Source organism: Schistocerca americana, chromosome 1, assembly GCF_021461395.2.
Source record: "Schistocerca americana isolate TAMUIC-IGC-003095 chromosome 1, iqSchAmer2.1, whole genome shotgun sequence".
NCBI classification, from domain to species: Eukaryota; Metazoa; Arthropoda; class Insecta; order Orthoptera; family Acrididae; genus Schistocerca; species Schistocerca americana.
In genome coordinates, this window is record NC_060119.1 from 349,450,798 (window position 1) to 349,464,851 (window position 14,054).

The following is a 14,054-nucleotide window of genomic DNA, read 5'->3' on the forward strand; positions in this document are numbered from 1 at the left end:
AACCTCAAAGTTTTTATTCCTTCTCCATCGATTTTAATACCTACTCCAAACTTTTCTTTTGTTTCCTTTATTGCTTGCTCAATATACAGATTGAATAACATCGGGGATAGGCTACAACCCTGCCTCATTCCCTTCCCAACCACTGCTTCCCTTTCATACCCCTCGACTCTTATAACTGCCATCTGGTTTCTGTACAAATTCTAAATAGCCTTTCGCTCTCTGTATTTTACCCCTGCCACCTTTAGAATTTGAAAGAGAGTATTCCAATCAACATTGTCAAAAGCTTTCTCTAAGTCTACAAATGCTAGAAACATAGGTTTGCCTTTCCTTAATCTTTCTTCTAAGATAAGTCGTAGGGTCAGTATTGCCTCACGTGTTCCATCATTTCTACGGAATCCAAACTGATCTTCCCCGAGGTCGGCTTCTACCAGATTTTCCATTCGTCTGTAAAGAATTCGTCTTAGTATTTTGCAGCTGTGACTTATTAAACTGATAGTTCGGTAATTTTCACATCTGTCAACACCTGCTTTCTTTGGGATTGGGATTATTATATTCTTCTTGAAGTCTGTGGGTATTTCGCCTGTCTCATAGATCTTGCTCACCAGATGGTAGAGTTTTGTCATGATTGGATCTCCGAAGGCCGTCAGTAGTTCTAATGGAATGTTGTCTATTCCCGGGGCCTTGTTTCGACTCAGGTCTTTCAGTGCTCTGTCAAACTCTTCACGCAGTATTGTATCTCCCATTACATCTTTATCTACATCCTCTTCCATTTCCGTAATATTGTCCTCAAGTACATCGCCCTTGTATAGGCCCTCTATATACTCTTTCCACCTTTCTGCTTTCCCTTCTTTGCTTAGAACTGGGTTTCCATCAAAGCTCTTGATATTCATGCAAATGGTTCTCTTTTCTCCAAAGGTCTCTTTAATTTTCCTGTATGCAGTATCTATCTTACCCCTAGTGAGACAAGCCTCTACATCCTTACATTTGTCCTCTAGCCATGCCTGCTTAGCCATTTTGCACTTCCTGTCGATATCATTTTTGAGATGTTTGTATTCCTTTTTGCCTGCTTCATTTACTGCATTTTTATATTTTCTCCTTTCATCAATTAAATTCAATATTTCTTCTGTTACCCATGGATTACTACTAGCCCACGTCTTTTTACGTACTAGATCCTCTGCTGCCTTCACTATTTCATCCCTAAAAGCTACCCATTCTTCTTCTACTGTATTTCTTTCCCCATTCCTGTCAATTGTTCCCTTATGCTCTCCCTGAAACTCTGTACAATCTCTGGTTCTTTCAATTTATCCAGGTCCCATCTCCTTAAATTCCCACCTTTTTGCAGTTTCTTCAGTTTTAATCTACAGTTCATAACCAATAGATTGTGGTCAGAGTCCACATATGCCCCTGGAAATGTCTTACAATTTAAAACCTGGTTCCTAAATCTCTGTCTTACCATTATATAATCTATCTGATACCTTTTAGCATCTCCAGGGTTCTTCCATGTATACAGCCTTCTTTCATGATTCTTAAACCAAGTATTAGCTATGATTAAGTTATGCTCTGTGCAAAATTCTACCAGGCGGCTTCCTCTTTCATTTCTTAGCCCCAATCCATATTCACCTACTATGTTTCCTTCTCTCCCTTTTTGTACTGACGAGTTCCAGTCACCGATGACTAATAAATTTTCATCTCCCTTCACTACCTGAATAATTTCTTTCATCTCATCATACATTTCTTCAATTTCTTCGTCATCTGCAGAGCTAGTTGGCATATAAACTTGTACTACTGTTGTAGGCGTGGGCTTTGTGTCTATCTTGGCCCCAATAATGTGTTCACTATGCTGTTTGTAGTAGCTTACCCGTACACCTATTTTTTTTATTCATTATTAAACCTACTCCTGCATTACTCCTATTTGATTTTGTATTTATAACCCTGTATTCACCTGACCAGAAGTCTTGTTCCTCCTGCCACCGAACTTCACTAATTCCCACTATATCTAACTTTAACCTATCCATTTCCATTTTTAAATTTTCTAACCTACCTGTCCGATTAAGGGATCTGACATTCCACGCTCCGATCCGTAGAACGCCAGTTTTCTTTCTCCTGATAACAACGTCCTCCTGAGTAGTCCCCGCCCGGAGACTCGTATGGGGGACTATTTTACCTCCGGAATATTTTACCCAAAAGGACGCCATCATCATTTAATCATACAGTAAAGCTGCATGGCCTCGGGAAAAATTATGGCTGTAGTTTCCCTTTGCTTTCAGCCGTTCACAGTACCAGAACAGCAAGGCCATTTTGGTTAGTGTTGCAAGGCCAGATCAGACAATCATCCAGACTGTTGCCCCTGCAACTACTGAAAAGGCTGCTGCCCCTCTTCAGGAACCACACGTTTGTCTGGCCTCTCAACAGATACCCCTCCGTTGTGGTTGCACCTACGGTACGGCTATCTGTATCGTTGAGGCACGCAAGCCTCCCCACCAACGGCAAGGTCCATGGTTCATGGGGGGGATAACAAATAGTAAACAATGTAAATTATTATTATCATCCAAACACAAATATTGAAGTAATTAAAAAAAAACAGTTTTTGTATAATCTCTGTGTAACATAGGTCATGAAGATCAGAGACAATGCTTTGATTGAACTCTCTCTTGTGTTTTTGTTTTGTCTAGAGGTAGGCTGCCATTGTAGCGCTGGACAATACAATACTGGCCATTAAAATTGCTACACCACGAAGATGATGAGCTACAGAAGCAAAATTTATCCAACAGGAAGAAGATGCTGTGATATGCAAATGATTAGCTTTTCAGAGCATTCACACAAGGTTGGCGCCGGTGGCGACACCTACAATGTGTTGACATGAGGAAAATTTCCAACCAATTTCTCATACACAAACAGCAGTTGACTGGCGTTGCCGGGTGAAACATTGTTGTGATGCCATGTGTAATGAGGAGAAATGCGTACCATCACATATCTGACTTTGATAAAGGTTGGATTGCAGCCAATTGCAATTGCAGTTTATCATATTGCCACATTTCTGCTCGCGTTGGTCGAGATCCAATGACTGTTAGCAGAATATTGAATTGGTGAGTTCAGGAGGGTAATACGGAATGCCATGCTGGATCCCAATGGCCTCGTATCACTAGCAGTTGAGATGACAGGCATCTTATCCGCATGGCTGTAATGGATCGTGCAGCCACGTCTCGATCCCTGAGTCAACAGATGGGGACGTTTGCAAGAAAACAACCACCTGCACGAACAGTTCGACGACGTTTGCAGCAGTATGGGCTATGAGCTCGGAGACTATGGCTGCGGTTACCCTTCATGCTGCATCACAGACAGGAATGCCTGCGATGGTGTACTCAATGACGAACCTGGGTGCACGAATGGCAAAATGTCATTTTTTCAGATGAATCCAGGTTCTGTTTACAGCATCATGATGGTCGCATCTGTGTTTGGCGACATCGCAGTGAACACACATTGGAAGCGTGTATTCGTCATCGCCATACTGGCCTATCACCCGGCATGATGGTATGGGGTGCCATTGGTTACATGTCTCAGTCACCTCTTGTACATATTGACGGCACTTTGAACAGTGGACGTTACATTTCAGATGTGTTACGACCCGTGGCTCTACCCTTCATTCGATCCCTGTATAACCCTACATTTCAGCAGGATAATGCACGACCGCACATTGCAGGTCCTGTACGGGCCTTTCTGGATACAGAAAATGTTCACCTGCTGCCCTGGCCAGCACATTCTCCAGATCTCTCACCAATTGAAAACGTCTGATCAATGGTGACCAAGCAACTGGCTCATCACAATACGCCAGTCACTACTCTTGATGAACTGTGGTATTGTGTTGAAGCTGCATGGGCAGCTGTACCTATACACGCCACCCAAGCTCCATCAACATGTTTATTTGTTAGATAAACACAAAACACTCTCCCTGGTGTACTTGGGGGCACAGTAAAAAGCCTACAGACCTGCAAACTACTTGTAAATCACCAAAATAATGCAGTACACTGATGTACAGTCATGAAAGCAACCTATAAATTGTCAAAATGATGCATGTATAATCCTCTGCAAATACACTTACTATTTGTAAACTGTGGAAATAACACATTGCGCAGCCTACAGAACTGTTCACAAATTAATGTAACAGACACGTTCACTACTTGTGAAACTATCAAAATGTAATGCTTGTGTAACACTATGCAAACACACTCACAATGCTTAAACTGGTGAAAATAATGCAGGACACAAATAGTCATTGCATGTATAAACACTTTCAAACTATCGTTAAGAAATTTGATTGCAACATACCAGAAAAACGTTCCCTACTGGTGGGGCACGCTCACACCAGTCCCATATGCGAGATGTGTCTGGGCATGTATGTGTTTACCTAACGACTGTTGCTGGCGCAATGATGCATATGATTTGTACCTGTTGTCCAGCAAAGACCTAACTGCCGAATTACAAATGTTTGCCTAATTACTCACCATCGCAAGTACAGGTAAAAGGTTGTCAGTGTTATATTGACATCACATGTCTATGAAAATAACAGCCAAGTCTCCCTCTCCTAAATTGTAAAGTGTCACATGAATAGTTAACAGTCGCTTTTGTTGTTATAGGAGCTTTCGTGATGTCTCAACTTGTCTGCATGGAAATTCTTGCTCTAACAGGACCTGTTCACAAAAATACCCAGATTAACACTGAATGCACGTTTCCTGGAGTCCTAACCAGCCTTACTGTCCGTCACATGTTACCTTTCCTGGAAATCATGTTGGCATGCTTTCAACAAACATCTCCAAAATGGTAAACCTTCTCAGCGCTATGTAGAGGCTCCTATGTCCCAGCACAAAGGGTGTCCTGTGAATGAATGGAGCATTATGATTGGCTCTTACTGAATTTACCCAACAAGTTACTGATGCTGCCAGTGAGGAAGCAGTGTCTGCCTTTTTTTTCTGCAGACAAGACTTTCAGCAGGAAAACTATTTTGTACAGATTGCCATATTCCACTGGCAGTCAAACCTTGCAAAAGTGATCTACAGATTTCAAATATGGAAAGACACTGCCACTGATGACACAAGCTTGAATATTTCAGTGTGAAACCAATCTCCAACTCGGCTATATATCACCACATACCATTTTTATGTAATAATCTCATAATTCGTATCCTGTGCCGTATAAAATCACCACTTCTGCATCTTGCTTATAGCTATGGACCAGCAGACAGAGATGTACATACACTTCAAAGACAGACAGCATAAGCACCTGGACCAATATAATCCTAGCAGCACTTGATATTTCCCATGAGTTCTGTAGGTTATCCACCGCAGCCAACAGTCACAAGTCATCTGCCCCCCCCCCCCCTCCCACACACAAACACACACTGGCCTGATGCAAAGCAACCTCAGCAGAATGAGGTTACCCTTTGAACTGTTGTATAAAGGCTGGGTCGGTTCCCCTTGCCACAAAGTCGTTATTTTTCTGGTCCTGACCTGCTTGCTTGCTTGCTTTCTACACCCATCTCCAAACTCTGGGGTTACAAGAACATGTGTATTTTCAAATAGTTTGCTGAAATATCATACCATTTTCGTGATAATCCTCAATATCAAGCACATAGCAGTATGCTACCGATCACTAGCACAACATAATTCTGAAGATATAGACTAGAAATTATTTCTCCAGAAAGTCAAAACTTTAGCAAGGTGCAGTGTGCTATAAACAACTGAATGACTGGAAACTTACACCATCTGCATAGCTCTTTACGTGAAAAAAAAAAAAAAAATTCTAAATCAGCCTTATAATTTACAAAGTCAACTAATGTGTATCTCATGTGTAGAGAACCAGCAAACATGTCCTTCACCCATCTCTCGCCTCCTAGATGCTCACAACACTCCCCAAAATTGATCTTCTCTCAACCACATAAAGACAGGAGATGTACAGAAGCAGTCAACCGGACAATCTACATGGGAGGGAATAATGGCCAAGCACAAACACATGTCTGTATTGCATCTTCATAACTGATACTGGTTACAAATTCACTGGCGAAGTACTGAGCATGGGATACAGTGACCATGATGCTCAGCTACTGAGCGTTGACATGGAAAATAGTAAAATCAGCCCCAAGAAAGTATTTCAAAGAAGAAACTTTTCAGATGACAATATTAGGATTTTTAACTTCCTATTAGCTAAGGAAAATTGGGACAGTGTTTACATGCAAACAACTGTTGATAATACACTCCTGGAAATTGAAATAAGAACACCGTGAATTCATTGTCCCAGGAAGGGGAAACTTTATTGACACATTCCTGGGGTCAGATACATCACATGATCACACTGACAGAACCACAGGCACATAGACACAGGCAGCAGAGCATGCACAATGTCGGCACTAGTACAGTGTATATCCACCTTTCGCAGCAATGCAGGCTGCTATTCTCCCATGGAGACGATCGTAGAGATGCTGGATGTAGTCCTGTGGAACGGCTTGCCATGCCATTTCCACCTGGCGCCTCAGTTGGACCAGCGTTCGTGCTGGACGTGCAGACCGCGTGAGACGCCGCTTCATCCAGTCCCAAACATGCTCAATGGGGGACAGATCCGGAGATCTTGCTGGCCAGGGTAGTTGACTTACACCTTCTAGAGCACGTTGGGTGGCATGGGATACATGCGGACGTGCATTGTCCTGTTGAAACAGCAAGTTCCCTTGCCGGTCTAGGAATGGTAGAACGATGGGTTCGATGACGTTTTGGATGTACCGTGCACTATTCAGTGTCCCCTCGACGATCACCAGTGGTGTACGGCCAGTGTAGGAGATCGCTCCCCACACCATGATGCCGGGTGTTGGCCCTGTGTGCCTCGGTCGTATGCAGTCCTGATTGTGGCGCTCACCTGCACGGCGCCAAACACGCATACGACCATCATTGGCACCAAGGCAGAAGCGACTCTCATCGCTGAAGACGACACGTCTCCATTCGTCCCTCCATTCATGCCTGTCGCGACACCACTGGAGGCGGGCTGCACGATGTTGGGGCGTGAGCGGAAGACGGCCTAACGGTGTGCGGGACCGTAGCCCAGCTTCATGGAGACGGTTGCGAATGGTCCTCGCCGATACCCCAGGAGCAACAGTGTCCCTAATTTGCTGGGAAGTGGCGGTGTGGTCCCCTACGGCACTGCGTAGGATCCTACGGTCTTGGCGTGCATCCGTGCGTCGCTGCGGTCCGGTCCCAGATCGACGGGCACGTGCACCTTCCGCCGACCACTGGCGACAACATCGATGTACTGTGGAGACCTCACGCCCCACGTGTTGAGCAATTCGGCGGTACGTCCACCCGGCCTCCCGCATGCCCACTATACGTCCTCGCTCAAAGTCCTTCAACTGCACATACGGTTCACGTCCACGCTGTCGCGGCATGCTACCAGTGTTAAAGACTGCGATGGAGCTCCGTATGCCACGGCAAACTGGCTGACACTGACGGCGGCGGTGCACAAATGCTGCGCAGCTAGCGCCATTCGACGGCCAACACCGCGGTTCCTGGTGTGTCCGCTGTGCCGTGCGTGTGATCATTGCTTGTACAGCCCTCTCGCAGTGTCCGGAGCAAGTATGGTGGGTCTGACACACCGGTGTCAATGTGTTCTTTTTTCCATTTCCAGGAGTGTATGTTCTTAAGCTTCCACAACACCTTCCTTTATTACTTTAATACAGCATTTCCTTTTGAAACAAAAACTTCAAGCAATCAAAATAGAAAGTCGTGGGTAACAAAAGGAATCAAAATTTCTAGTGAGAGAAGCAGATTTCTCCAATATTGCTCCAAAAAATACATAGTCACTGAAGAATTTTCTGACTATTGTAAAGCCTACAAAAAAACTTATCTTAGAGTGATTAGACAGGCAAAACTTTTATGGAATGACAATTTCATAAGAAACTCTTCAAACAAAATGAAAGCTATGTGGAAAGTTATTAAAAAAGAAACTTGTAGTTCAACACCTAAAAAGGAAAACATTTCTCTAACACTTAATGACTCTAAGGTCACAGATCCATACACAGTTGTAAACAAGTTCAATGAATATTTCACCTCACTAGCAGAAGATCTCATTCAGGCAAACTGCAAGGTATCGTTCTTCAATTCCACCAATACGTCAAACAGCACTAATGCTACAATGTTTGTTTATGAAACAAACCCTGATGAAATTAGGAACATAATAAAATTGTTACCTAATAAAATCTCTAGTGGCTATGATGAAGTACCTGACCTCATATTAAAGGTGTGTGCTTCCCATATAGTAAAGCCATTATCAACCATCTACAACCAATCATTAAAAACTGGCATTTTTCCAGATGCTCTCAAAATAGCTAAAGTCTCACCATTACTAAAGAAAGGTTCCCCTGATTTAGTATCCAATTATAGACCATTATCCATATTAAGCAACTTTTCAAAAATCCTGGAAAAACTTTTTTATGACAGGCTTATAAATTTCATAAAAAAGCACACACCAATCAGCATTCAACAACATGGTTTTAGTAAATCTTTATCCACCCAGACAGCAATTTTTGAACTGTTGGACCACATACTGAAATCAATTGACCAACATAATATAGCTGCAGGTATCTTCTTAGATCTCTCTAAAGCCTTTGACGTACTAGATCATAAAATACTGCTTGCTAAATTGGAAAGAAGAGGAATAAGAGGTGTGGCTCACAACTGGCTATGCTCTTACCTACAAAACCACAGACAGAAGGTATCACTTCAATATGATATTAATGTACAGAATAAAATAAATAATACAGTTTTCCTCTCGGAGGAAAGAACAATAACATATAGTGTTCCCCAGGGTTCTGTTCTAGGGCCATTACTTTTCCTCATTTACATAGATGATCTTGTTGAACATATGAGCCCACAAAAAACTATCCTGTTTGCTGATGATACAAGCATAGTGTTGACTGGATCTAGCCCTGAATCCCTTCAGACAATATCTGATAACTCCATGAAAAAACTTTCTGGGTGGTTTAACAAAAATGGCCTAATTGTTAATAGTGGGAAAACTGTATGTATCAACTTCCATTTAATTCCCACATCCAATCAAAAAACTATCAAAGTAAAGTTAAATAATGATAAAATTGAAAATGTAAATGCAACAAAATTTTTGGGTCTATGGGTCCAACAAAATTTAAAATGGGACACACATATAAACAACTTATCAAAGAAACTCTCATCATTGTGCTATGGAATAAGAATACTAAAATCTACTACAAGTAAATCCACACTAATGCAAGCATACCATGCGCAGTTCCACTCATTGCTCCGCTATGGAATCATCTTTTGGGGAAATTCAACTCACAGCACAAATATATTTAAACTACAAAAAAGAGCACTGAGGATGATCTGTGGCCTCAAAAAGCTGGAATCCTGTAAATGTCAATTTATAAAACTTAATGTTCTAAGCATCCCATCCCTATTCATTCAAGAAACAATCCTATTCACCAGGGAATACCTCTCAAGAACAGGCAAATTAATCCAAAACAATGATATACACGCTCATTATACCAGAGGGCAATCTAATATCCATCAAATTTTTTCAAGGACATCATCATACCAAAAATATATAACTCATCTGGGCGTCGTATTACACAATAAAATTTCAGAACAAATAAAAACTGCTCCAGATCCAATATTTAAAAATAAACTAAAGGCATTTGTGACAAAGCACTGTTTCTATTCAGTACAAGAATTCCTGGAAATGAAAAATTATAAAGTTCCTTTGTAAATACTGTGATTAGAGTAAAACATTCTGTAGGCAAAATAATAACCTAATTTCTACTATACACAACTATGTTTCAGTTTCACTTCCCCAAATTTTTTAACTCACTTTTTGAATGTACAAGTACACATTCTATTAGTATTAAAACTTAATTGTCTGTGAAATCTCAATGTTAATTTCATGTTTAATGAAGTTTTTTAAATGACATTGTTCTTCTGTTGTGTTTCCAGTTGACATTTTCACTATTCTGTAATCTAAGTGATTATTTGTGTACATTTAAAGTAGCACTACATTGCCTACATGTTTCTGTTGTGTTTTCAGTTGATATTTTCACTATTCTGTAATCTCAGTGATTATTTGTGTAAATTTAAAGTAGCACTACATTGCCTACATGTTTCTTAGTTCCCCATGTAAATTGTTTGTATTCTCTGTATGTGAAGTTACTATATTCATCAATGAACAATTTTGTGTACATTTTTTTAAATGGCAGTCCATTGCCTATTTTTTTCTCCAAACCACATATTTGTTAAGAAAAATGACTTGTCCTATATCATGTGTACTTTGTACAATATGTGATCCACAGGATAAATAAATAAATACAAATACAAATCTTCTGAAACTTCCATGGGCAACACACATGATCAAGAAGACTGTCCAACACATACTGACTATTAGTTCGCTATTCAGCCGTCTAGGGAATGACAGAGTTAGGTCAGGCACATTGCTCTCCCCAACAGGCCTTTCCATTTGTACAGTGCCTGTTGTTAGCTGGAAACGTGAATCACTCCTGCCACAGGCCTGTGCTGAACCGCCATGCACCACAGGAGAGAATGGTCCTAGGAAACAGGCTACATACGTATTTTACCACTGTACTTACAATTAAATATTACAATTGTGGTCTCAGTTGGATGACATTTGACAGTGAGCAAAGTATCGGAAATACCCCCTGCTGATGGTTATGGCTCTGGAAATAGAAATATCTGTACCACTTTTATGACTTGCCATACTTTTCCAAGTAAAAAACAAATCTTCCATTCCCTTTGCTATGGCAGTGTTCCACGTCAAATCCATACCTTCCTTACGACTGGACATACATAGTCATTTTCTTTGCAAATGTGAGAACACGCACACACACATACTTTATAAGCCTGATGCTCAAGGTGAACCTATCATGCATCCCCTACTACTAAGTATAATACTTTGCCAATATCTGATTGCTGGTGATGTGACACAATACTGCCTGAAAATCAACTGTGTTTGTCCAGAAAAACCACTTCATTTGGAGATAATGCCATACCTTGATTTATAAGGCTTGTATAGTTTTTGAGATGGATATCATTTGTGATACTTATGAGTGCCTGTAGAACCAAGACCACTTGTGACAGTAACAAAGTTGCTGCGATCGTCTTTTTACCATCTGGAAGCTTTTAAGACAGTTATGTTTCTTTTTCTAAGACACTGAGGTGCCACTCACAAGAAAAACTTTCAGTCAGTATTGTTTCATATCACCAGCAATACGTTATTGGCGAAGTATTATACTTAGTGGTAGCGGATGCATGATAGGTTCACCTTGAGCATCAGGCTTATAAAGTATGTGTGTGTGCATGTTCCTACTTGTGCAAAGAAAATGACTATGCCCAGTTGTAAGGGGGGTATGGATTTGACATGCAAAACTGTGGTAGCAAAGGGAATGGAAGATTTTTTTATTATATGGAATAGTATGTCAGGTCATAAGAATGGTACAGATATTTCTATTTCCAGAACCACAGTTGTAAACAGGGGGTATTTCCGATACTTCGATCACTGTCAAATGTCATCCAACTGAGATCACAATCATAATATTTAATTGTAAGTACAGTAATAAAATATGCATGTAACCACTTTCCTAGGATGATTTTGTCCAGTGGTGCATGGTGGGCAATAGCGCTGGCCTGTGGCAGTAGGTATTCAGATATCCGGCTAACGGCAGGCACTCTCTGAATGGAAAGGCCTGTTGGGGTACAGGAATGTACCTGACCTAACTCTGTCATCCTCTAGATGGCTGAATAGCAAACTAATAGTCAGTATGTGTTGGACAGTCTTTGTGATTGCGTGTGTTGCCCATGAAAATTTCAGAAGATTCAATATGGATGTGTGTTTGTGCTGGACCATTATCTCCTCCCATGTAAATTGTCCAGTTGGCTGCTTCTGCACATTTCCTGTCTTTATTTGGTTGAGAGAACATCAATTGTGGTGTTTGTTGTGTAAATCTGGCAGGTGAAAGACGGGTGGAAGACATGCTTGCTGCTTCTCTAGACATGAGAAATGCCTTAGTTGACTTTGTAAATTATAAGGATGATTTCGAAACTGTTACATCATCGACATCAGTATTCATGAGTGGAAATATTGGCTTCTCTATTTTTATAGAGTTTTCATGTAAAGATCTTCATGGATAGGATAAGTTTCTAATTACTCAGTGGTTTACAGCGCGCTGCACCTCACTAAAATTTCGGATTTCTAAAGAAATAATTTCCAGTCTATATTTTTAGAATTATATTGTGCAAGTGATTGATAGCATACTGCTATGTGCTTGATATTGAGAAGTATCACAAAAATGGTATGATATTTTGGCAAACCATTTGAAAATACATATGTTCTTGTAACCCAGAGTCTGAGAATGGGTGTAGAAAGTAAGCAAACAAGCAGGTACGGACCAGAAACAGTAACAACTTTGTGTTGAGGGGAACCAACCTAGCCTTTGTACATGTCAAGCCAGTGTGCATGTGGTGGGAGGGGGGGGGGGGCTGATGACTTGTGGCTGTCAGATGCAGTGGATGACCTACCGAACTCATGGGAAATATCTAATACTGCGAGGTCTATAAACGGTCCATGTGCTTATGCTCTCTGTCTTCTTAGTACACGTACGGCTGTCTGCTGGTCCATAGCTATATGCAAGATGCAGAAGTGGTGATTTATATAGTGCAGGATAAGAATTATGTGCTTACTACATCAAAACGGTATGTGGCGATATATAGCCCAGTTGAATATCAGTTTGACACTGAAATATTCAAGCTTCTGCCATCAGCGGGAGTATCTTTTCATATTTGAGGTCTGTAGACCACTTTTGCAAGGTTTGACTGTCAATGGAATATGGCAATCTGTACAAAATAGTTTTACCGCTGAAAGCCTCATCTGCAGAAAAAAAGGCAGATAGTGCTTCCCACACTGGCAGCATCAGTAATTTGGTGGGTAAATTCAGTAAGAGCCAAATCAGAATGCTCCATTCATTTCTAATTACTCAGTGGTTTACAGCGCGCTGCACCTCACTAAAATTTCGGATTTCTAAAGAAAGCCTTTGTTCTGCAACATAGGAGCCTCTACACAGTGTTGAGAATGTTTACCATTTTGGAGGTGTTTGTTGAAAGGATGACGTCCCGATTTCCAGGAAAGGTAACGTGATGGACGGTGTGCCTGGTTAGGACCCCAGGAAGAATGCATTCAGTGTTAATCTAGGCAATTCTTGTGAACAAGTCCTGTTAGGGCAAGAATTTCCATGCAGACAAGTTGAGACATCACGAAAGCTCCTAAAACAACAAAAGCGACCGTTAACTATTCCTGTAAGAATTTATGATATAGGAGAGGGAGACTTGGGTGTTATTTTCATAGACATGTGATGTCAGTATAACACTGACAACATTTTAGCTGCAGTTGCAATGGTGAGTAATTAAGCAAACATCTCTTGCTCAGCAACTAGGTCTTTGCTGGACCACAGGTACAAAGCCTAAGCATCATTGCACCAGCAAGACACGTCTCGCATATGGGACCTGTGTGAGCACACCCCACCAGCGTGCATGCCTTGGGACCTCTGTAGGGCACATATTGCTGATATGTTGCAATCGAATTTCTAAGTGGTGTTTTTAGATGCAATGACTGTTTGGGCCCTGCATTATTTTTGGCTTTTTAAGCATTGTGAGAGTCTTTACATAGTGTTACACATGATTTTTTTTTGTTGACAATTTCACGAGTAGTGAACATGTCTGTTGCATTATTTTGTAGACAGGTCTGTAGGCTGTGCAATGCATTATTTCGATTGTTTATAATTAGTGACCATGTTTGTAGATCATTTTACAGGCATTATTTTGACAATTTACAAGTTGTTTGCATATATGTACATCAGTGTACTGCATCATTTTGTAAACAGGTCTGTATGCTGTGCAATGCATTATTTTGGCAGTTTACAATTAATGAGTGTGTTTGCAAAGTGTTATACATGTATTATTTGGAAAATTTACGAGTTGTTTTTGTGT